Source organism: Lygodium microphyllum, chromosome 27, assembly GCF_053477565.2.
Source record: "Lygodium microphyllum isolate KBCC chromosome 27, Lygodium_microphyllum_v1.1.10, whole genome shotgun sequence".
In the NCBI taxonomy this organism is placed as follows: Eukaryota; Viridiplantae; Streptophyta; class Polypodiopsida; order Schizaeales; family Lygodiaceae; genus Lygodium; species Lygodium microphyllum.
The window spans coordinates 101,736,890-101,762,032 of NC_141161.1; the positions used below are offsets into that span (position 1 = coordinate 101,736,890).

A 25,143-nucleotide genomic window follows, 5' to 3' on the forward strand; every position below is an offset into this window, starting at 1 on the left:
GAGGTGAATTTATGTCTAATGAGTTTGCTCGTTTTTGTGCAGATAGGGGCATTCACTAGGAGACCTTGCGTTCAGAGAAGGGAGGTGAATTTATTTCTAATGAGTTTGCTCGTTTTTGTGCAGATAGGGGCATTTACTAGGAGTTTGCTAACGCCAACACTCCCCAAGAGAATGGCATTTTGAAGTGGAAGAACCGAAGTGTGATCGAGATGGCGCGCACCATGATGGAGCATCGACAGACACCTCAGTTTCTGTGGGCTGAGGCAGTGGCTACCGCAGTTCACATCCTTAATCGATATCCCACTTCGGCTGTTGATAGGATGACACCTTTTGAGGCTTACTGCGAGACTAAGCTTGATGTCTCTTATTTCAGGATCTTTGGGTGTGACGCTTATGTGCACATTCCGAAGACGCAGCGTGATAAGTTCGAGGCGGCTTCTCGACGACAGGTTTTTGTTGGCTATAGCTCCCAATCCCAAGGTTATTGTTTGTTTGATCCCGTTAAGTGGGATGTCTACACGAGCCGAGATGTGCTGTTCGTGGAAGTACTGGCCACAGAGGGGGGGTGAGGAGCACCCCATCCTTGGAGATCTTGGGGAGAGTTGGGCTCCCGAGACAGTTTCTTTGGAGCCAGAACCTCTTGATGGAGATTCTTCTTCGGATTCAGAGTCTTCTCTTCCATCGGCCACCCCCGAGGAGCTTCCACCGGTGGATGTTCTTGAGTCTTCAGTAGATGGAGAGCGATGGGGAGAGGTTCGCCCTCCTCGTTGGGCCCGTGACACCCTCCGAGATTCAGGGATCGAGGGGGTCCCTGAGGAGTGGGAACCGTAGGATGGACCACAGAGGTCACAGAGGAATTAGGCACATTCTTCGGAGCTTGTTTGCTCCAACTATTGTTTGTTGACCCGTGTTATGCAGGATCGAGAGCCCACTTCAGTGAAGGAGGCTTTGCTATCTGATCATTGGCAGAAGGCTATGGAAGCCGAGTTGGAGGCTATTGAGAGGAATGGCACTTGGTCTCTTGTGCCTCGTCCCTCTCACAAGAAGGTGATTGGTGTCAAGTGGGTCTTCAAGACCGAGTATCTTAGCGATGGTTCTTTGGACAAGCACAAGGCTCACCTTGTTGCTAAAGGTTTTGCTCAGCGCCCAGGCATTGATTTCCATGATACCTTTGCCCCCACTGCTCGTATGGCGACTATTCAAGCTCTTCTTGCCTTGGCTAGCCACAGGAGATGGCCTGTTTATCAGTTGGATGTGAAGTCGGCCTTTCTGAACAGTGACTTGTAGGAGGAGATCTATGTTGAGCAACCTCCTGGCTTTGGATCCTCGAATGGGAAAGTTTACAGGTTGAAGAAGGCCTTGTATGGCCTCAAGCAGGCCCCGCATGCATGGAACGAGAAGATTGACTCGTTTCTTCAGTCGAAGTTGGGATATCGGCGCTCTGAGGCTGATCTGCAGCTTTATGTGCACACTTCCGAGGTTGGCGTGTGTTGTTCGTGTTATATGTTGATGATTTGATTTTGATAGGGGATCATGCACAGAAGGTCCGAGAGACCGAGACAGCTTTATATCAGGCATTCGAGATGACGGATTTGGGGCTTCTTCATTTCTTCTTGGGTCACGAGATTTATCAGTCTCAGAGGGGGATTTTCATCTCTCAGCAGAGGTACATTCAAGAGCTCTTGGTGACTTTCGAGATGGAGACTTGTCGGCCCATTACTACTCCTATGGATCCGAATTGGAATGCCACTTCACACTCAGATTCTCCCGTGATGGATGCTTCACGCTACCGTCAGTTGATTGGATCGTTGATTTGGCTTCTTAACACTTGTGTTGATCTTTGTTTTGCTGTGGGTCTTTTGGCAGGGTTCATGACGGAACCCAAACAGGTGCATTGGCAGGCTGCCCTGAGGATTCTTCGGTATTTGAGGGGGACCTCTGACTTAGGGATTTCTTATCCCGTAAGTACAGATGCTACGGATCTGGTTTTTGCAGGTTGGAGTGACTCAGATTGGGCTGGTGATGTGGACCACCGTCGGTCTACTACAGGCTACTGTTTTAATAAATGGCCAGCCCATTGGGACATGCGCAGACTCATTCATGAATTGACAATATTTGCTAACAGGGTCCTTGGGTGGGTATAGCTCTACGGGCCAACGAGGGTTGAGGGCTTGTGATGGAGTGAGAAATCATGTATGATTGGGATCTCGCCCATGATCCAACATGCAATCCATTGAGGTGGTTCCTCCATGTAAGAAGTGTGCTGGGATCATGGGTTTCTCCCCCCATAATCCCAAAATAATGCAATTCATTCCATTGCATGAACAAACACACTTCATGCATTTGTGTGCACTTAGAGTTTTTTGAGTACGGACCTAAGTGACACATCATTGTACAATCATGCGTTATTGGGTTTTCAGCAAGATGTCATCTCCGAGCACTTTAGTATTAAGGCATCCTTTTCCTTTTTATTTTCTGTGTTGGACTGGTTTTTGGCACATCTAGTGGACATGCAATGCATTTACTTTTTATTCGGCCTCAGGTATCTGTGGTTGTGGGCCGTGTTCAAGGGTTGTTATTTTGGCAAGTTAGTTCCATAATTTCGATTGATGTGATCAAAGAGGTGGCTGCTTCATGGATGGATATGATCCACACCACCTTGTTGTGCTTGCATCATGATCCCCTTCTTCTATACATATATTTTTTGTAGCCTTTTGACTCCATGTGTTGTTTTCTAGCACCATTGAGTTTGCTTGGTTGGAAAATTTCAATTCATCAATTTAAACTTCTTCACACACACACACACGCGCGCGCACGCACATGCATAAAAAGAGAGTTTTTCCTTGACAAGATTTGTTTTCTCGACACACTAGAGTTTCTTTAGTTCCTTTGTTGGTCACATAGACCGTTTGCACTTGTAGTCATGTTGTACTTTTGAATTTTGTGATTTAGTAATTAACACAATTAGAGAGAGAGAGAGAGAGAGAGAGAGAGAGAGAGAGAGAGAGAGAGAGAGAGAGAGAGCGATGGATCGTCGGCTGCCTGAGCCCCTGTCGCCTGAGCCCCCGTCGTCTGTGCCCCCGTCGCCTGAGCCCCCGAGCCCCCGTCGCCTGGGCCCCCGTCGTCTGTCAGAGCCCCCGTTGTCTGCGCCACCGTCGCCTGAGCCCCCGTCGTCTGCCCGCGTTACGTCAGTCGCCGTCGGCCTCTGCTCGTCTGCGTCCGCAGGTACGTGTCTTCGCCTGGATACCTCTGCGCGTGCCCGTAAGCTCGACAGAGAGGAGTCGAGCGAGCGAGCGAGTTCAGCCCCTTCGTCAGTTGTCCCGTCCGCCGTCTGCTCTACGTCTCCTGCCCGCGGGTGCCTGCCCTCTGCATCTTGCGGTGCCGTGACAGAGAAAGGGAACCCTAACCTGGCAGAACGTGACTGCAACCCTGCTCAGCTCCGAGATCTGATCTGCTCTTGTACAGAGAGAGAGAGCGAGAGAGAGAGAGAGAGAGAGAGAGAGAGAGAGAGAGAGAGAGAGAGAGAGAGAGAGAGAGAGAGAGAGCCCTCCGGGACTTGCACAGAGAGAGAAAGAGAGAGAGTGAGGGAGCGAGCGAAAGCGAGAAGACAGCAGTATGGCTGGCCTGGATATGGATTTTCTCGACCGGACGGTGGCAGCCCTTGGCCCTGATTCCGATACAGAGGAGCCGGAGGATATGGTGCCATGCACGGAGGAGCCGCCTCCGGGTTCTGAACTGCCGCCTGCAGGCAAACGCTCCAAGCATACTTCAGACGAGCCAATGGGCCCTCAGGACCGTTCCTATGCGCAGGTTGCCTCTGAACCTGTGGATTCGCAGGAAATTGATTGGGAACATCTGCTGGACTTTGCCAATACTCTGCTTGGCGATTATGTCCAGCATAATAATGAAACTTTCTCTGCTGCCGCTGCGGATGATGTGCTGGAAGCCACGGTGGACCCAAAATCAGTCTTGCGGTCCTTCTCGGTGTTTTATGACCGTGCAGTTATACTTTTTTTCACCGGCAGGATCCCAGTGCTCTCACATATTCGCCAATGGATGCACCATTTATTGCAAGGGGAGTGTGTTGAGGAGATCTTCCTTGGACCTCGCGGCTTTTATGAGGTGCTGTTGAAATCGGAATCGCATCGAGCTGAGCTCCTGTCCAAGTTGCCACTATTCTTTGATCGCCGCTTAGTCCATGTGGTACCATGGCGCCCTATGGCTGACTTCCAGCGTCTGCTTCAACGAGAATGCCCGGTGTGGGTGGAAGTGGAAAACTGTCCAGCGGTATACTGGCCATTGTTGAAGGACGGGATGGCGGTTGTGGGCACAGTGCTGGTTCCCCCGAGCCTCAGGGCTATGAACCGAAACCGTTTATGCATGCTATGGGATACGGCCAGGAAATCTTTCTCCAATTCTTGTCTCATAGTTCGTAGTTCAAAGCGAATCATGAGGTGAATTTCTTCGTATTTCTTTTCATTCATAGTGCGTGAGGTCTTTCCATGCCTGTCAGATGCTGGGGACGGTCCAGTCACGTACCCTATGGCCATACGTCTTGTACCGTGTGTTCTTAGAAGGGGTGCTGAACATTGCTTCCATGGACGGTTGTGTTAGTTCTTGATTAGATTCGTCTCCCAGATATTCATTTTCCACGGTTTGATACTTGCATTTGTCTACATTATCCATCTCTCACCCACTCTGTGCAAAGCCACTCAACTTTTATTTTGTACTGTCAAATCAGAGCATTTCTATGATTCCTGCCAATTTCGAGGGTTTCCCGAACCCCTCACTAAATTTTTGTAAGCCCAGTAATCTTTTACGAGCCCAAATGCTTTCACACTGTTTACAGTCACTGCAGAAATACAGATTGTAGCTCCAGTCATTGTATTACTGCATACTCCAGGATATGATCAAAATCAAAGTCAATGCATCATTGCTTGGTCCACAAGCCAGTGCATCAGTACATTCACCTAGGTCTGCATTCATGTCATTCTGAGTTCATTCGTGTCATATCAATCTAATTACGTCTGCAATCTCAGTACATTGGTATCTGGGTCTGTGTCAATACCTTACTGTCAGTACATTACTGCATACAGTACGCTTGCGTCAATGCATTCAGTACATCTCTGCAACACTATATTGCTAACGACAGGTCTGCCTCACGCCAGGTACATTCTTGCATCATTCATCAAAGAGAGGGAGTCCGTCATTCGTCAGGCGTCAGAGAGGCGTCCTCCGTCAGGCGTCAGAGAGCTCTCGTCACGTCCCAGCATCCCATCAGGCATCACGTCCCAGCATCCCGTCAGGCATCATAACATCCCAGCATGTTCTTCTGTCAGAGAGCTCCCGTCAGGTCACGTCACAGCATCCCGTCACAACATCCCGTCAGGCATCCCGTCACATCACGAGAGGCATCACAGCATCCCGTCACGAGAGGTGTCACAGCATACCGTCACGAGAGAGAGAGAGAGAGAGAGAGAGAGAGAGAGAGAGAGAGAGAGAGAGAGAGATCCTTGACCAAATAGATGTAGCTTAGTTGGTTAAGTTGAACACATGGTGACTAGATTGTTTGGAGTTCAATTCCTACGTCCGTGTGGTCATTTCATTTGAATCTAGATCAGCGGGTTAATAAAACAAGTGGCTTACCACTGGATTACGAAAAAAAAGAAAGAGATCCTTGGCTAGATATTGTTCGCTCCACTTCTATTGTGCTGCCTACATGTTATTTGTGTGGTGTGTTTTTGTAGCCTTTCGACTTGTAATAGCTTGGATTTTCAGGGTTTTTTATGGCTAGCATTAATACCACATTGGTCTTAGAGCAAGCATCTACAAATCCAATATATATTTGCTTATCAAGGATCATGTATAATTAATGGATAAGGGCAATTCTTTATGAGGTCTCTGCAAGGGTAGATCTTGGTGGAAATGTACAGCAATATTGGGATGGCTCAATACAATCCCCTCTACATGCAAAGTCTTCATTTGGAGAATGCTGATGGGTGGTCTCTGACTTCCTCTGGCCCTCTTGAGGTGCACCATTCAAATGGCTGCAATTGATGAGACCTCTAGGTTTCTAGCTTGCTCAGTTGCTCAGTGCATATGGTCTTTTTCTTGTCTCTAGTTTGGTGTTTAGTTGCTAGAAGCTCTAGGCTTCCGAAGCGATGGTTTTTCGGAAACCTAGATTTAAAAGTTCCACATAGCCACATGCATTGGTGGTTTTCCACTTTCTATGCTTTTGGGGATGTTGGCATTATTGGACTATCCATAATGCTTTCAATTTTTATTCCTGCTCTGGCATGCATAGCCATACTGGTCATTTGTGAGGTGTCCATCATGTTAAGAAGACTGCTAGGGTTTGCACTGAGGACACACAGAGTGTACGACCACGACAGAAACACAAAGACACAGACACATACATAGAGGGCAAAACTCAAACCATAAATGCAAAACTTGAATAGTGAATGGCAGCAGGCTGGTCACCAAAATGCAGCAGTCTGGAGGCTGGAAACTGGTAAACGCAGCAGTGTACCACCCGATCAGGGCTCGAAACTGGTAAACAGTCTGCTGTAAACAGCACGCTGAAACAGCGTCTGAGAGTGTCAGGGCCTGCAATGCTGAAAACGCAGGCTGGCTGACCATGGAGATGATGGACAGCAGGCTGAACAGCAATCTGGGACAGTTTGGAGCAGTCGCCAGCAGCTGAGAGCTGTCACCTACAGCAATGGACAGGCTGAAGATGATGTGGCTGCAGTCGATGATGGCAGGACAGCAGATGGAGGCGGGCCGTAAGCTGGAAACTAGGCGCCAACAACAGCAGAGGGTGTGTGGGCTGGTGTAACCTGCAAACAAGGATGATGGCTGAATGGGGGCAGCGTGTCTATTTATAGATGTGGAAGGGCGCCCCAAAAATTAGGGTTTCCACTAAACTTTCTCGAACCGCTCCCCGTTTTAGGGTTTCCACTGAACTCTCTCGAACCGCTTCCCGTTTTAGGGTTTTACTCTAAAAGAGCATTTTTAGTTGTTTTTGGGCTGTTTTAGAGGCTAATCAGCAAGTAATGCATATTTTAGCTCAACACCCCCTCTCAGGCCCAAAACTGAGCCGAAAGGTTAGGCCAGCCATGGTGATGTTTATGTACCCCAAGGCGTCCCACCCCAAAGCAGCCAAGGCATCGGACAAAGGGTGCATGTCGGCTGCCCAGTGGCCTACCAAGACTACAGAGGCGATGGTTATCTTACCAAGGAAATCCAAGTAGTCACCCCAGAGAGGACAGGGCATCGGACAAAGGGTGCACATCTGTGGAAGCTTTCACTTAACCGCCAAGACCCACGGATCGCTTATTGTTTCAAGCGTTCCAAGCGAGCTCTAATGGCTACCTCTCACATAGCCGACGCGCCCTCGATCCTAAGAGTGTAGTGAGCTTACCTTGATGCCGATATGAGTTGCCTCCTCCCTTCCACACTCCGGTAGCTCCATGATTCTAGATGCTAGCTCAAGCATGCTCAAGCCTCCTCCTTCTCCAAGCTCCAACCTCCATAGCCGTGCGCGGAAAAGAAGAAAAGGGAAGAGAAGAGAAGAGAAGATGATGAAGAGCTTCACCCCCTTGATCCCTCACTCCCTCTCACTCCCTCCCTCACTCTCACCCTTACTCCTTCTCTCAAGAGCACACACAAGCAAGGAGAGGAGAAGAAGAGAAGAGAAGAGCTCTTGTTGGGCACACACCAAAGAATGAGCTTCCATTCACTTTTTGAACTTTATATATACAAATCCTAAAATCCCATGGGCACCCATCCTTTTTTACATGACCGGTCATTGTGACAAGGTCCCTTTTTCTAATTCCCTCTTTTTGCTTCGTGCCCTAGGCCTATATTCAACTATTCTTTTACAGGTGGCACATGAGGGAGCCTAGCGCTCTTTTACAAAAGTTTTTTGGAGTTTTTGAGGCGCCTTTTATTTAAAACTTACGCTTTTGGCCCCGGCTTAGCTTTGGAGCCCGCCTACGTGTCCTTGCTCATTTTCCATCTTCTTTCTGCTTTTTCATTCGTCTTTCTGCCTTCTCGGCTTGGGGTTAACATTACCCCCCTCCGAGACGGGTGCCAGTCCCATGGCACTCTTGTTGACTGTTGGTGGTTGAAGAGGCAGTCCGCGGAGCAGTGATGTGAGGGCAGGGCAGCATGTAGACTTGGGTGCTCGTGGAAGCGTGGGAGGAAGGTTGGGTGGAGAAGTAACTGATGTTGACGGGGGCCTCCGAAGTCGGTGGGTGGGCGCGGTGGTGGTGCTTGGAAGGATAGGGGGTGGTGCTCCATCTAAGGAGGGGGATGTCTATCGTAGTGTGCAGTGCGAGTGGCTCAGGGTGACAGGTCTAACCATAGGCGAGTGGCCTCCCTAGGTATGTCATGCCCTTGATGGGCCCTAAGCGTGAAGTGGGGAAGCAAAAAAGGGCTAGGGGGTTAGGAGTGGAGCCGGCCGACCGAAGCCACCGGGCACGCCTAACTCGAGGACCCCTAAGTGTGGTGATTGTGCTTTATGTGGTGTTGAGTGGTTGTGGAAGTGAGTTGTTTGGTTTATATCATGCGTAGGGATGCACAGGTATTCCATGTGTAAGGAGCCGTTTTTTTTTTTTTTTGTGGCACTACTAGGAGAACGACAGCTAGTACCTAATCTTCCTTTTCTGATGGAGGCGGAGAAGGGGGTCGGATGGATTTGCTCAGAAATTGGCGGCTTTGCATGTACCCTTTGAGGTTCATGCGGACGTGGAGAGAGGTGGTAGAAAGGAAGGGATGGTTGCACCTAGTAAACTAGCTATCGTTCATGTCTTCTAGGAGAGCTAGGCAAAAGGAGGGAAGAAGCCTAGCTCTCATCATTAGGTATGCCATAGCGCAGCTATCAATAGCATTGGGGTCAAAAAAGAGGGGGGGCAAGCTACTCTCTTGTGGTGTCGGGTCTTGCTTGAGTAATAGCTTAAGAAGCCTAAGGTAATTACATGTAGTTATAAAGGCGGGATCTGGACAAGAGGAGAAGTCTGCGAGAAAGCGCGTCATGGAATCACTTAGGCTTCCTAAATAAAAAAGGAGGGCATGCTCGAAGGAGGCGGCGTTGGAGTTGTAGATAATGGGGAAGTCATGCCGCCCATGGAGGGTGGCAACAAAATTCACTCCTACCCTACGAGGATACGCCATGAATGTGGGGTTGTTCCTCTCGTAGGGTAGGGTGTTGCAAAACGCCACCCAGGCGAGCATGTTAATATCGCATACTCGCCTTCTCCAAAGAGGTTGGGAGTTGTAGCCCCTTACAGTGTGTGGTACCTCGAACACCTTCTCTTGCCAAAACTCTGCTTCCTCCGTGCCCCACAAAGTGGGGGTCTTTGCCCTGTCTTCCAATCATTTTTGGCCCAGCCAGCTACCAGTCCCGATCACCTCCTCCATTACCTTAATTGGTAGGACCCTTCTCAGGCTGTTAGGCATGAGGAAACTGAAAGTAAAAGGGTCCTTTTCGTTTTCTTGCTGCTTCCAAATCACCAGCTCCGTGTGGAATTGCGTCGGGAGGTCATCGGGGCATAGTGGGAGGGGTGCAGATGGCCGCACGACTGGTTTGGCTCTCAACTGCCTCCTGGTTTCTTCAACTAATTTCCTCCGTCGCTCCTTGAGAGCGGTTTGTTTGTCCGAGGGTGGGTCGAGTTGTTGCTGTTTCTGATCATGCGGCGAGGGGGGTTGTGGGATTATTTCTTCGCTGGTTCTCCTTATGACAATTTAATGTCAGCCTCCTCCCCCTGCTGGTTGTCTAGTTGCGCTCCTTCCTCAAAGCCGAGTGCATCCAACTCCTGGGGGGTTAGGCCGGCCAATAGCAGGTACTTTCGTTGTTCTTCTAAGCCCAGCCTCACCTCCGCAGGTTGGGGTGGCATCTGTAGCCCCGCATGCAGGGCTCTGGGTGCGATGCTTAGTTTCTTCTACACCACCTCCAACGACTCCTTTCCCTCCAGCCGGGTCGTGTCCAGTAATGTGTTGAGGAAGGCCTCTTGCTGGGCAGTGAAGGCTATCTGGGCGGCGTCCGCTTTGCTTTCTGCCAAGATTTTTTCTTTTTCCACCAAAGTGAGGGACTGCGCCAGTGCCTTCACCCGTTTCTCGTTCTGCGTGGCCCATTCCTCGGCCCTTTTGTTCATTCCTTCCATGCTCTCCCCCTGCTTTTGTGCTAGGGTTACGAGCTTCTGCTCCTGGGCTCTGAGTTCTTTGCTCATATTCTCGTGCTCTTTTCTTCCGAGGTGTAGTTGATCGGTCATAGACTCGATCCCTTTTCATTGTTGCTCCCTCTTGCCTTCTCTCCTCTTCTTTGGCATTTAGTTCCTCCATCATTTGCTTAATGGTGGCGGTTTTCGCCTCCAGTTCCCCATGTTGCATCAGGAGCAGCTTGTATTCCCGCTGCATCTGCACAAGTTCTTGATTTTCGTCCTCAAGCCGCTGTTTGTAGCTTTCTTCCATGTCTTCTTTTGCTTTCAATTCTTGCTTGAGGTCAAATATTTGACGTTGTTGCATGGCTATGATGCGGGTTTTCTCCAGTTGGAAGGCGGCCACTGACTCTTTCTCTGCCACAAACTCAGCCACCGCCATTCTCTTTTCCTCCGCCCTCTCCAATTGGGAGAGCAGCTCGGTGACGTATTCATCGTAACTGGCTGGTGGCGTCATTGTTGCGTGAGTGGGGGTGGTTGAGGCCTCCACACGCGGAGGCTTCTAGTCCTGCCTTGATTGTGCATCTACGGCTGGCCTTTTTTGCCCTGTGGCCGTGGTTTGTGTGCTCTTCCCTCAGGCCACAAAGTTGGAAACTTCCATGCTGGTGGGGATGCTAGGGGTGAGCATAGTGGGTTCAGTGGAGGGTTCCATGAGGGTGGGGATAGGATGGAGGGGTGCTTTGCCTTTGCCTTCCAGGACTGCGGACGGCGCAGCTTTTGGTGCTTGCGTGCTAGAGCTTGGCCCTTCTTCCCTCAGCTGGTTCCAGGCTCCTGGATCATCCGCCCTGCATTGTTGCTCAATGGACCGCATGTGGCCTCGGCCAAGTCCTCCTCTTCCTTTCTTATTAATTCCTCCTCTTCCTCCGCAGCTCTTCTTTGTCTTTCTTTTTCGGCCTTTCTGTATTCTTCCTTTAGTTTCTCTTTTTCTTCTTGCTCCTGTCTTCTTCTCTTTTCAGCCTCCTGCTTCGACACCTTTTTAGCGCGCTTGACTTGCTCTGTTGTTTCTTCTTCTTCCTACTTCCTCTTCTTCTCCCTCTCCTCGGCCTCCTTGAGGGCTTGTCTTTTTGCTTTTTCCAAATCTTCCTTTTCCTTTCTACGGCCTTCATCCGGTTTCTTTTTCTTCTGCGTTGCCTTCTTCTTGGTTTCCTTGACCTGCTTTTTGCTTGATTGCTCTTCTTGCCCCTGTCCTTCCTTATCGGTCTCAGTCCTGTCGCTGGACCTCTCCTGGTACTGATGAGGGGGTGATCTATCAGGCATTTCCCCTTTCCCCTCTTCTACATCCTGCGTCTCTTTCACGGCCTCTTGGATGAGCGCTGTTAAGATACTTCCATAGGCGATGAATGAGGCCTTGAACGAGGCCTTTTTTCTTTCTGCGGCCTTAGACGCCGCAAACTCTCCTTCTGCGGGCATGCTTCCTAAAGCCAGCGCCTTAGCCGCCTGGTCGATAGTTTTACGCACATAGCCATTTCAATCGACTTCATGCAGGGTATGAGCTGCCACGTTCTTCAGCACCGGCACACTGATTCGGTGCATCAATGCGTTGTAGCGTTGGCTGGAGAAGAGCGCGTGTACCAGTTTTGCCTGCAATCTGGTTTCTGCATCAGGGATATCTTGAATGCTGATGCCGTCGTTTGTCAAAACGTCCTCCTTTCTCATCCCCAGCATGGTGTAAAAAATCTCTCTTCTGCTTCTTTTCTATTTTCGGTTGTAGTCCCAGCGCCTTTTCCACCAAGATGGGGGTTAAGCGAACCAACACTTGCTTGGCATTTTGTCCCCTTCCTATTGTGACGGTGCCGTATTCGTTGTCGGGGTCGTAAGACCTGAGAAATTCCACGCACCTTGTGTGGTCGGGTTCTTGTGCGAATCTTTCCAGGTACTTGGTGAAGTTGCATTTTTCAACGACTCTCCTGGCCGCCTCTTCCTTAGCCACCAATCCTTCTATGTTGTGAATAGTTCGGAATTTTAGTTGGTTGTAGGCGTGGCTCTCCAGGGTGATGCTGTACTGCGCTCTCTCCTCTTCCGTGAATGGGAGCCGGTGGGCACGGTCTTGTTGCGACATTTTTCGTTCCTGTTATGAACCCCAGTTTCCATTAGTTCTTCCAAACTGACAATACAAAAACATCCTAGATTAAAAAGGAAAGATTTACATGTTTATTGAATGGAAGCCTTAAAATCCTATCCAATGTGAAGCCCCCCTTTTCAGCTTTAACTTTTTGCCTTTCATTTTCAAGTTCTCTTGACATTTTTCTACCTCGCTTGTTGCCTATGTGCTTATGCGTTTTGCTTGACTCCCGCTAATTTTGATTGATCTCTTGATTCTGATTTTAATTGATCTCTCGATGCACCTTACTCCCCTTCCCCTCCCAGCTTGAGAAGAATCCTTACTAGGATTGAAGGTATGGGGGGTTGGGGACCTTGGAATGGGTCTTAGGAGTCATCGGTGTAGGATCCAAGTGTAGAAATCGGGGTTGTACTCTAACTAAGCTGTGCGATCGAGATCAACGAGGCGAGTGCCAACATGCGTTATGTAAGTGAGAACATCTGTTAGGAAGTCATCGGAGGCATTGCGGCTAGCAATGTGTAGCTCCTCCTCAGTCAATAGGCGATCGAGGTAAGGATATCCCTTGATGTGCTCCTTCAAGGGGCGGTTGTGAAGAGTGGTCAACACTCTGTACGAGGTTGGCGCGATATAAGTGGGATCGTACTCCGTTGTTTTGATTGCGCGGCACTGCTCCGCGTTGGTCATGACTCGGCAACCCTCTACTTCCCATTGCAACCTAAGAGTGTACCAATGCTGTAAAAATGGGGATTCCGTCCCAGCAAGTTGAGATAATTTTGCGATTTCTTGGTCGGTGATGGTAGAAGTGATTCGCCGATCGTATGACTTTATGAGACGCTGTTTGAGTGCTTGCTCTTTGAAGACCTCGCTGTCGAGTAATACAGCAGCGGATTTTGCTGCCTTTGCAAAGGCAAGTTCAAACGTCTCCCAAGAACAAGGCATCGTGCGAATTTCGGTTGCGAAAGGTTTGGGCAACAAGCCTCCCCTGTATATGCGGCTAGATCTAAGGCCAGTGTCAAAAATGACTTTCGCTCGTAGGAGGGCTTAAGACCTGCCGGTGGTTGGGGTTTAATGGCCTTAGAGCCTTTGACAGCGGATAGTTGTGGTTGCGGGTGTGCCTTAGGTTGCGGTTGGGCGTCCTGGCTTAGGGCTGGTGGAGCGGCAGCTACTTCTGATGGACTGCTGCCTTCAGCGTGGATCATTGTCGTCGGATGGACTCTAGTGCGTGATGGGTTATGCGATGGTGTTTGTTGTGTGGGCTGGTAGGCTTGTTCGAGTCTTTCGAGCATATGTGTAGATGGGTTTGCTGGATGTGGTCTTGGGGAGCAATGCGGTTCGTTGTTTTGAGGTTTGATGGGGCTGGGAGTGATCAAGCTCTGGGGTAGCATACAAGTGGCGGTCTTGGCCAGGTGGGTTTTAGGGATATACAACCAAGTGTTTCCCTCATAGTAGCCTTGCGCGAGTAGGAGAGCTTTGGGGATCCACCTGCGCCGGATCATGCCCTGATTTCTGTAACTGTGCCTTGGTGTCTTAGGTTTAGAGCTATGGGTCTTATGCGGTTGTGTGTGATGACGCTTAGGCGGTAGTTGTGGTTGTTTAGGCCTTCATTGGAAACTATGCTGTTGAGCCTTAGCTTTTGTCACCATGAGTAGTGATTCTTGAGTGGTTGGGGGGGGGGGGGGTGTGCACTACCCTTCTCCTTAGATTCGGATGCTAATAGTTTTGCCGGTGGTCGTATGGACTATTCCATCGCGCCACCCTTGCTGACAAGTGTATCAATGCGGATGTTGCCTATGGTGAGGTGAACGCGTTGCAACTCATAATCAACGTAGCAGCGAGTTTGCTTCTTGAAGGTTCACCCTAACAGCGTCTCCGTACCTGCGTCCTTGGTGTTTGGCAGTACGTAGAAGATCATTGGTACAGTTTCAGTCTCGATAGAAACGACGGCCCTGCACTTGCCGAGGAGTGTATAGGAGCGGCCCCCAAATGGGTTCAACCTGGCGTTAGTGGGTTGTAGTGGTGGTTTGCCAAGTTGGGTCCAATGCTCGTGAGTTAGGACATTGAAGTCCACTCCCTCGTCAATTAAGGCATTGAGGATGCATGTCCGCTTGGTAGTGACCGTAATGTGCAGGTATGCAGGTTCCACGACTTCCTCCTCCGCATCGTCGATTTCGGTGATGGTGGCTACAGGGACGTTGACTAGTGGTTCCAACATTGGTGGTTCATGCAAAGGATGCGTGGGGGGATAGTATTTCTTGACACGGCTACCATTAAAGAAGCCGATTTCGTCGCCGGCTAGAGTTTTGAGCTCGACGTTGCCCGTTCGGTTGATTGCACGGACCTTGAAAGGTCCAAGATCCCGAAACTTCATTTTTTGCTTGTGCCCCTTGACTGAGTGTAGGAGCACTAGGTCGCCTTGTTCGAAGTCGCGTTGCTTGACATGCTTGTCAAACCAGCTCTTGCGTCGTGTCTTCTCGCATATGAGTGCGTGAGTGGCTAGAAGACGGGTCTCCGAGAGGCGTTCGAGTTCTACTAGGCGTTGCGTCCATGCTTCCTTTCCTTCCCATCGCTCCTGAAGCACAATTCGTAGGCTAGGCATGAAGAATTCTACGGGGAGAATTGCTTCGGTTCGGTAGGTGAGCCTAAAGGGGGTCTGTCTGACGGCTGTTTTGTAAGCTGTGCGGTAAGCCCGCAAGGCCGCCATTAGCTTGTTATCCCAGTCACTGCATGAGGCCGAGACTACCTTGGTTAGGACGTTGACAAGAATCTTATTTGTGGATTCCGCCTGGCCGTTTGCTTGAGGATAGTATGGAGAGGATTTCCAATGGATAATCAGGAAGGTGGATAAGAGATGAGTTATCACTTCATTGATGAAGTGTGTCCCTTGGTCACTGACTAGTTCGATGGGGCTTCCGGATCGTGAGATCACCTGCTCCCATAAGAACTTAGCAGTCGTTCGAGCATCGTTCTTTCGGGTTTCTCTCGCTTTGGCTCACTTTGTTAGGTAGTTTGTGGCCACAATGATGTATTTGGCCTGACAATACTGTGCAGCAGGGCTGATGGTCCTATGAAATCGATCCCCCATTTTTCGAAGGGTTGTCGTGCAATGACTGGGGTCAACTCCATCTGATCCTTGCGAATCGGGACCTTTGTCCGTTGACATTCGTCACCATAGTTGAGACTGCAACACCTTGCGGGCTGTTGTGTCTCCGCAAAAGTGTCCTCCCGTAATCCCACTATGTGCGTCTGAGAGCACGTCATGCATCTCATGCTCGCACACACATCTGCGCATCAATCCATCTTGCCCTAAGCGATATAGCTGGCCTGCTATCAACTGGTAGGGTTGAATTTTGAGAATAAGTCGCCTTAGTCTTGCCTTTTCTATTGGTCGTTCCGGTAGTCCGTGCTCAAGTAGTTGGACTATGTCATCTGCCCAATATGGTGTTAAATCGGGTTTGAATAAATCCCTCCCGTTGGAGAGGTTAAAGAGGTGGGCGTCTGGCAATTCATCAGTGATGCCTTCTCCAGCGGGTTTCCTTGTGGGGATGCGTGACATATGATCAGCCATGTAGTGTTGTTTCCCCTTCCGTACAACCACCGAGAAGTCAAACTCCAAGAGCAGAAGGAGCCATCGAGCGATGCGTCCCGTAGCGCAAGGTTTGTTCACTAGGTATAGCAAGGCTTGATGGTCTATAAAGAAGGTAAAGGGTGTAGCCAATAGATAATGCCGGAACTTCTTCACAGCAAACACCATGGCCAAGCCCTCTCTTTCGGCCGTCGAGTAATTCATTTCCGTCTCCGTCAGTCGGCTTGCAAAGCTTACTAGATAGTCTAGGTTGTGCTTGCCAGGTTGGCACAACACTGCCCCCACCGCGATTTTAGAAGCATCGATATGCACATAGAAGGTTATGGTCCAGTCCGGAGCTCGTAGAATTGGTGCTGTGGTTAGAGCCTTCTTCAGCTCTTCATATGCGCGTTGGCAGGCTTCAGTCCATTCGAAGACAATCAACAGTTTGTACAAAGGTCTTGCTATCAATGCGTTATTCAACACAAACCGTCGATAGTATCCCGTATGGCCTAAGAAGCATTGAACTCCCTTGTAGTTGGTTGGTGGTGAAAGATTGGCAATAGCCCTGACCTTCGAGAAGTCAGTGGCAATGCCGTTCTTCGACACCACATGACCGAGGATGCATCCATGTTTCACCCAAAACTGGCATTTCAAGGGGTTCAGGGAGAGACGATATAGGCGACACCGATTAAAGACTGCTTGGAGTTTATTCAAGTGTTTCATCCAGGTCGAGTGAACGTAGAGCTCGCTCTGTCTTGTAGGCACTTCTTTTTTGCGGCTTGGAATCTGCCCGTATTTGTTCTATTACATGTCGTACTCTATCGAATCCACCTCCCCCCCACTTTCATCCTCGAAGGATTGGCAGTCTTCGTACTCGTCGTCAAAGTCCTTTGCACTAGCCGGTTCAACGTCCCGTAGGGCTTGGTACTTCTCTTGTCGCTGATCCGGGACCAAGGCCCAGTTGTACATAAGGTTCAAGTCATGCACTCTGGTCCATTGCCACTCGGATTCGCCTAAGAGGTCCTGGAGAGGCGTGAGGTTTGCTACTGAGCTATCAGCCAGCTTGTCGATTAAGTATTCCAGGGCCTCCTGGAGTTCTTTCTTGTTTCTGGCACTTGGAAGGTGACGGGCTTAGGTCTCCCAAGATGGGTTTCTTCCATCATGTACACTGGTATAGTGGGCGTGCCATCGGTCGTGTCCATTCTCGTGATGGCTTGCTCATGCGCTTCTTTATTCGAGAATGGCAGGTCGATTGTAGCAAGGACATGCATCCAATCCCACTCGTCTTCTGGACATGGGATATACTTGGTCAAGGGCCCATAAGACTTCTTGACCTGACTGTCGCCCTTGAGCATCGAGGAGATGGTATCCAAGCTGACTGGTGAGGTTTTCCAAGTGTCCATCTCCACCCTCACAGCTCCTGTCCTGTTGCCTAAGAATATTAAGCCGTTACCCCAATCTTCAATAACTCTGGCATTGCGCATCCAGGGACGGCCTAACAGGACATCGTAGTCCACCCCCTTCATGACTATAAAGTCGGCCGAGAACTCGACACCTGCGATTTTTACTGGCCAGTTTTTAAGTATCCCAAATGGCCTCACCCTCATGCCGTTTGCTAGCGTGACGTTAAACCGAGCGGTCTCAACAGGTGGGTTTCCCCAGGTTTGCAGTACTGCATGGCTCAACACACTAACCCCGGCTCCCGTGTCTATGATTCCCTTTCTTGTCGTGTCTCCTAAGGCTAGGACTGGTAACACTGCATGCATCTCGGTCCCTTCCCAGAAAGCGTTAATGTGCAAGGATTTTGGCACAGAGTGTAGCGTTAGACTCGGTATTGTGTTTCTGCGTCCTGATCCTGCAGATCCGACGCCTGTTCTCGTGACTCCTTGACCCACTGCTTGAGGTTTCGCCATAGGGTGGGGTGTTGCTTAAGCAGGTCTCCTAGGCTTAACGTCACTGGGTTGGTCACTAGTGTGGTGAGGAGGCTGTCGGTTGTTTGTCCCTCTCCTGTGCCAAATTGTCCTGGCCAATGGCCATGACTAATTTGTGGGCCTTCAACATCAAGGCTTGCCCTAAGGGGTACTGTCTGGGGTGCAGTTGCCCTTCCTGGCTTTGGTTGAGGGGGTGAGTCTGCCGTGGTCATGCTGATGAGATCCTTACTCCCATCCTCTAGGATGGGCTCAGCGTCTCTTAAGTGCGCTTGTGCCTCTTTTACCCAGTCCCTCATCTTCTCTATGGCCTCGAGTTGGCTCTTCGGACGCAAGTACACCCCTACCTTGGCACTCCCCTTTTTGGCAGTCTTGGAGGCTGAAGTTTCCGTCTCTGCACCCTCGACCTTCTTTCCAACAGGTATCATTGTAGCACTCTCAGCTTTCAGTGCAATCTTAGCCTCCGGTCTCCTCTTCCTTCGCATGCAGCTCTTTTTTCCCGTCGAGGCTGCATCGAGGTTGCTAGGCCCTGGTAGAGATATGCCAGCCTGCTTTGTTTGGGCATGGGTCATGACCCGCAATGGGATGGGCGTGGCCTCCCCATCAAGGTTCTCGATGCCGAACAGCCCCAATGGGACAGATGGTACTTCGGTTGAATTTGTAGAAGGTTTCCGCTTTGGGCAATCGACGAAGAGGTGGGTGATTCCACACTCTACACACCTTAGGTCAACCGTGTCTCTGTTCTGCTACTCCCTTTCTGGGCAATGTGATGAGACATGGCCTGGGTGTCCACAGGTCCAACAGATGATTGGATCCTGCGTCTGACTCCCCTAGGCCTCTACCTCGTCCCCTTCTTAACGCCATCACTAGTACTGGTCGATAGTCCATGAGGACGATGTTACCCTCTTCGTCGTGAGAGACATAAGGGTATAAGTAAGTCTCTTTCTCATTTGGCTCTTCCACGTAGTGGACTGGAGCGTCACTCGATGGATGGGTCACATAGGGACCGGGCGGCCTCGGTATACCTGTAGGGTTTATGTCCATCCTGGGGACGGCCGGCTTCATGTCGTTAGACGCAGGAAGGGCCAATGGGGCTCCCCTTCCAAAAAGTGGTTGCGGTTTGTTTGCTAGGTAAGACTGACCATATGGTTGGGAGTACGGAAGTCTCCTGGGCAATCTGCAGTTTATAGCGTCGTGACCGAACCTGCCGCAGTTAGCACAAGGTCTCGACCGAGGGTCTTGACACTCGGCTGGCAAATGATTTCCGCCACAGTACACACATTGGATGTGTGGCCGCATTGATCGTCTCCATATGTCTTGCAGCTTGACTATCTCCATCTCGACATCAACCAAGTCGTGGTTCATCTCGATGGCCTTCCCCTTATCTTGGGATGATGGTGCGGATCGCTCACCAGAGGTTGGTGCTCTTTCCAAATATCGCGAGCTGATTTCTTCTGAACTAGAGTTCTTGGAGATCCTCTCTTTCAGTTGGTCGTCAACTCTGATAGCTTCCTCCAAAACCCTAGCTAGCGCGTCTTGCTGTAGGCTCGAGTTGGCTGCCAAAGCCTTATACAGTTCCTTGTTTCAAATTCTGCTGATGAACACAGTCGAAACTGCTCTTTCAGTCAGTCGTTTACCTGTAGGGATCCTCTTGAAGAGGCTTCTTACGTGGGTTACGTAATCGCGAATGTCCTCCTCCTCTTTCTGCTTGACATTCATCAATCGCACCAGCAGATTATCAGAGTATCCAGGCTCGGAAAATCTCTTAATGAAGAGATCCTTGAGGTTGTTGAAGTTTGCCCGCTCTGCAACGTCTAAACTTGTATACCAGATCCTGCCCTTGTCACCTAAGCAAAGTCGGAATGCTTGAGAACGCTGAGTCAGGTCGCTGAGGCCGTTGGCTTCGCAGACTTGCTTGAACTGCTCTACAAAGTTGTATGGGTTGTCATGGGGTTGGTACTTGTCGAGCTGCTTTGCGACTATCGGGATTTTAGACTGGCTCTTAGAGCCTTGGGTTGCTCCTAACCCTGCAAGCAGTGAGGTTGCTAATGCTGCAGCACTTTGCTCTGCTGCGGTGTTGTCTAACAAGCGCTTCATAAGAAGTTCGCTCAGCGTTAAGTCTCCTTCTAGGGCTCTCTCGTGATCCGTTTGGATTCTGCCGGCTAAGTTCAGCACTTGCTGTACCTCACGCAACTCCATGCTTTGCCTTTGGCTCCTGACGTGCTGGTCTCTATTGTACGCAGCTATGCCTTGCAACGCCTTATGGGCTAGCTTCCTCTCTTCTTCTAAGTCTGGGATGATAGCATCTGCTGACCGCGGTGCTCATATCGGGCGTGCGCATCGTAGCTGCTGACCAATTGCTGAATAGCCTCTGGGAAGACGCCCAAGTCAAGTTCCTCGTTAGACCTGAGGTCCGAGCTTTCCTCCGCCATGGTCGACTTCTCGTGCTTCGCCAAGCTATCAATCGGATTGAGTGGGTTTGTTAAATCCCCTTCACTTGCGCCGCTTGCTTGGTTCTACTTTGCGTGTTGATGGTTTGTCTCCGTCCGTGGGTTCTCTCCTATTTGTGGGTTCCTTGAGTGGCTTATCTGAGTGAGTTCCTTGACTTATTAAATGCAGTTCTCAAGTTATCTCCACTCCGTGCGGGTGTTCTTTCTAGTGCACGTGTGTTCAATTAGGCTTTCAGTTTTTTCTTAAGTGCCCTTCAAGTGCGGAAATTCAAGATGAGTACGACAAACAGCCTCTAACGTCTCATGCACCCTTGGGCACTACATTGCCTTGCCGTTTCTTTTGGGCTCAATCAAGGTTTTACGGCTTGGCGGGTTACCTCTAGGTCTCTGGGTTTCTAAGTATCGCAACAGCCCACTCGAACTGTTAAGCAGCCATGCCCTACGATTTTGTCTACTTGTGCCAGAATCAGGCTTTAAGCATCAGGAAGGCTTACGACAAGTTGTGCCGCTAAGCTCCAGTTGGGTCAAGTCAAATCTCTGAGACTAAGTTGGGGCACTCACTCAGCCCAACTGGTCCGAGTTGCAGGGGCCGAGCAGGTGACTCGAACGGGCCGAATCTCGCCTGTCCGAGTGCAAAAAGTTTTTTGTAGGCCGAGGTCCGAGTGGAGTAACTTGGACAGCCGAGCCAAATGTTGGACCAAGGGCCGAGTATTGTGTCCTGGGCCGAGTGGACACTCGGGCCGAGTGGACCTGGGTCTGAGTGTTAGTTTGGTCAAAGGGCCGAGTTGAGTAATTCGGACGGGCCGAGTCCGAGGGTCGAGTAGGGTTTTCAGATCGAGGTCCGAATGGGCGGGTCCGAGGGCCGAGTCTGGGACTCGGCCTAACAAGGGCCATTCGGACAGGCCGAACGCGGCGCGACGAATGCCGCGCAATGACGATTTCGATCGAATCTCCTTAGTCAGGCAATCATCCCCTGCATAAACTTCCAGATCCTAGCTAAGGCACCAAGGGAAGTAATTGGCATACTTGGGGTGAGTGGTAGGCTCTCCGACGATGTGATCGAATCGAATCTTCGCGGGGGCTCTCTCACTCTCTCTCTTTCTCTCTCTCACTGCAATGGTTGCAAATGAGCTCTCCCTTGGCCTCATGACTCTTAAACCCCTTCCCGGGCAGGGCTTTGACACTCTCAATCATTCACTTACCGACATTAAGCATCCCAAGCTAGCTTTTTGCCATTTTTTGCATGTTTTATGCCGTGTTTTGCCCTGTTTGCCACAGTAAACCCTACCCTTTCTCGGTACGATTTCCTAATGCTATCCTACACTAAATGCAATGAGAATCGAAAGCAACAAATTGACATGATTTCTCCCTATTTTCCAATCATCAAACAAACTAACTAACCCAAAATACTTACTTGTTTCGAAGATCAAAACACCCAACCTTCCTACCTACCTCAAGCTCTGTTTCGGGGGAGAATTCCTTACTTCGCTACTTGATATAGGCGCGCAAGTGCTCAAGCTTGAATCCGTGGTCCCAGCAATGGAACCAAAATGTGGGAGCTTTCACTCAACCACCAGGACCCACGGACCGCTTATTGTTTCAAGCGTTCCAAGCAGCTCTAATGGCTACCTCTCACATAGCCGACGCGCCCTTGTTCCTAAGAGTGTAGTGAGCTTACCTTGATGCCGATATGAGTTGCCTCCTCCCTTCCACACTCCGGTAGCTCCACAATCCTAGATGCTAGCTCAAGCATGCTCAAGCCTCCTCCTCCTCCAAGCTCCAACCTCCATATCCGTGCGCGCAAAAGAAGGAAAGGGACGAGAAGAGAAGATGATGAAGAGCTTCACCCCCTTGATCCCTCACTCCCTCTCACTCCCTCCCTCACTCACCCTCACTCCTCTCAAGAGCACACACAATCAAGGAGAGGAGATGAAGAGAAGAGCTCTTGTTGGACACACACCAAAGAATGAGCTTCCATTCACTTTTTAAACTTTATATATACAAACCCTAAAATCCCATGGACACCCATCCTTTTTTACATGACCGGCCATTGTGGCAAGGTCCCTTTTTCTAATTCCCTCTTTTTGCTTCGTGCCCTAGGCTTATATTCGACTATTATTTTACAGGTGGCACAGGAGGGAGCCTGACGCTCTTTTACAAAAGTTTTTTGGAGTTTTTGAGGCGCCTTTTATTTAAAACTTACGCTTTTGGCCCCGGCTTAGCTTTAGAGCTCCCCTCCGTGTCCTTGCTCCTTTTCCATCTTCTTTCTGCTTTTTCATTCATCTTTTCGTCTTCTCGGCTTGGGGTTAACAACATCGGTTGCCGAGTGGCCTACCAAGTCCTACAAAGGCGGATGGAACCACATTGAACTTTGTGTGTTGTTTTTTCTTTTTTTTTGAATAAGTGTGGTAAATTTTATGGGATGCGGCTGATTGAGTAATAGCAACCCAAAAGACAGAAGTAGAGAGGGTACACCCAACACATCACAAAATTTTATGGGATGTGGTTGATTGAGTAATAGCGACCCAGAAGACGGGAGTAGGGAGGGTACACCCAACACATCACAAAATAGTACAAGCTCACCTATCCACTCAGGGTGTTGATGACGAGGAAAAATAGGTGATGAGGTATCCATGCAATGAAGAAGGATGGTGGTGTGGTAACAACAGCCGTTGGTGGAAACAGCTTAGGATCCGCTCAAGTGGTGCTCTGCACAATGAGATGCAAAGTATGCTACATACTGAAGAATGCTCATGCAGCATGTGCCACTTGGACAGTGTCCCTCATGGGAAAATTGTTCACTTGCCCAAGCGCCCCAGTACAAAGATGATGAAATCATGCAATGCAAAGGGTAAGGTATAACAGGGGGAAGAAGCTGATGTCGAAGACAAAGTGCTGAAGCCTGTAGAATACCAAGAAGGGTAGAAACCCCCTCTCAACCTGGATATAGATGCCGAACAAGGAAGAGGAGCTTGATGTCGGTCTTTGTATGGTGCCGAGAACCATAAGGAATGAAGAGGAGGAGGAAGTATCCCGGCTGGAAGAGCTAGGTAGCAGTCACCACCATGATAGCATCAAGAGAGATGTTGCACGATCCGCCTCGGGAGGGGAAGCCTCCATGTTGGTAGAAGAGCAAAACTCCAAGGATGATGAAGCCATGAAGGAACGGCGTGAAGTCTCCAACCCTGGTAGGACTGGGTAAACCTGCATGTTAGCCCTACACTGAAAACAAAACCTGCAAAGGAGATCAAAGTCTGCAATCACAGAGGTCAGTAGTGAGATGCTCCAAAAACAAAACAAAACAAAAATGAAAAGCTAACTAAAGGAACAAGTGCAAAGATACAAATGTGTATGCGTGTGTGAGTAAATGTAGCGGAAGACTTAAAATGTAGAGACAAAAATGCTATGGGCCTGACTCTAAGAGTGCGAAAAATGAATTCTAGACTGAACTAGGGTATCCGAAAGGACCTAGAGACATGCTAGTCTAAGAAGGTGGCCACCATCGCGTACATCTAGTAGCAGGGCTCTGCCAAGGGAAAGCCTGATGAGGTGGGGAGGAAGGTGAGATAGATGCATGAAGTGCAACAAGATCGGAACATGTGGACCAATAACCAGTCCCTCAGGGATAGTGAAAGAGATGGGTTGTTGAGGCTGTACTCGAGCCACATGTCCAACAGCAATAACGGGTACTGGAGCAGATGAAGCAGGAACGGAAGGCGTAGCCCCACTGGACTGTGGAGTCACAGCGGTCTGCTAAGGCTTTTTAGGGGGGAAGACCTTGGGCCTTGGAGCGACACTTGTCCACATGGCCTGCTTTCTGGTAGTGTGTGCAAAACCGGTTTTTCTTAGGGAGTTGCTGCCAGAGAGGTCTTGATTCTTTGGTTCCATCTGAGGAAGAGGAGTCACCCTTTGATTGGCTTGTCTTCGCATCTAGCAAGTTCTTGCCACTGGTGGTTTTCCCTCCCGAAGAAGAGGCAATCAACCCCCTCTGCTCTGATAAGGCTGTGATGAGGATTTCTTGTGGACTTGATCATGCAACCTTGCGCAACGCAAGAACTGGCACTCAAACTCATAGAAGGTTGGCAATCAAGGTTGGGAGATGATGTGTTGAATGAAATCGAAGTATTTTGTGGGTAACTTATTCAAGAAGAATGTAACCTGATCATCATCTGACTTTGGAGAGCCAGTAGTGGCGAACTCAGCAAGTAACCGTCTATAGTCAGTCAGCTTGACTTTCAAATCATCCCCTTCCTTAAGAGAGAACTCTTGAAGCTCAAAGTCGAGATTGATGCGCCGAGTACGATCACGAGCCACATTGAGAGGTCCCAAAGACCCTGAGACTCAAGCACTTGTTGCATGAAATTCGACCAAGTAGTGAAATTTGACCCATTAAACATGTCTTATCCGTGAAGGCATTCTTGGCCGTTGCAACAGGAGTAGTAGTGTTCAGAGATGGATAGTGTGAAAAAGTGTAGTGGGGATAGGATAGGGGAGTGGAGTACACTTGGGAATGGGCCCTAGAGTGCCCACCATGGATGCGGTGTTGAGATATCGAGCTTCACTCGTGATATGCCAGGGTGACCGTTGTGCATTTATGTCACCGACTTGTCAGTTGCAGATGCGGTTGGTACCACCCATGAATAATAGCTAGATGACAGCTATCCTTATCTACTCTAGTTCGTGGCTTAGTTAGTATGCCACCTTAGTTAGTTGAGTTTGGTTTGAGACCCACATATAGGGTTCTTCTATTTCTTTTGTACTAGAGTTCTTTTGGCTTACACAACTAAGAAGAGGAAAACTGTTTTCAGCCTCCACCTTTGTGTGTATTCCCCCATTGTGCAAGCAAGAAAGCTACAAGTGAGACTCCTTCCTTCTCTCCCACAATCTTGACATGGTATTAGAGCCTTGTTCGTGGTAA

At 49.6% G+C, this 25,143-nt stretch overlaps 1 protein-coding gene across 1 annotated transcript in view; it reads left to right on the forward strand.

Annotated features, from left to right (window-relative positions):
* LOC148012661 (D-xylose-proton symporter-like 2) overlaps positions 1–25,143 on the forward strand; it is an 84,044-nt gene that overhangs the window by 50,470 nt on the left and 8,431 nt on the right. The window lies entirely within an intron of this gene.